The 373-nt window shown below is 33.8% G+C and overlaps 1 protein-coding gene across 1 annotated transcript in view; it reads left to right on the forward strand.

Moving 5' to 3' along the window:
* The window catches only part of LOC119589411, a 7,520-nt gene that overhangs the window by 6,777 nt on the left and 370 nt on the right, over positions 1 to 373 (forward strand). The window lies entirely within an intron of this gene.

The following is a 373-nucleotide window of genomic DNA, read 5'->3' on the forward strand; positions in this document are numbered from 1 at the left end:
TTCTTGAAAATAGACTTTTCCATCCAAATCATTTTCTTTGTTACTATACGAATTAGCATTGTTATGGATATTACCATTACTACCATTAGCATGAGAACGGACTCGCAACGTATCCAATAAAAACATCATCTTTATCCCATCCTCTTAAAAGATAAGGAATATAAAAAGAGTAAGGATATATTTTTTTTAATAACCAACGTCTCGAAACGATGCCAGTTGTCCCCTGTGCTAATGAAACCAATTGCAAGCGAGAGAGTATTTATGGGGGAAAGAGAGAATGAATGGTCTTCTGTAAGGGTATTTGTCTGTATTACTGTTATCAGTTAGGTTTGTACTTTATTTTTATTGGTAATATATGTTTGTGTGTCCGTGC

The sequence above is a fragment of the Penaeus monodon genome, chromosome 25 (assembly GCF_015228065.2).
Source record: "Penaeus monodon isolate SGIC_2016 chromosome 25, NSTDA_Pmon_1, whole genome shotgun sequence".
NCBI classification, from domain to species: domain Eukaryota; kingdom Metazoa; phylum Arthropoda; class Malacostraca; order Decapoda; family Penaeidae; genus Penaeus; species Penaeus monodon.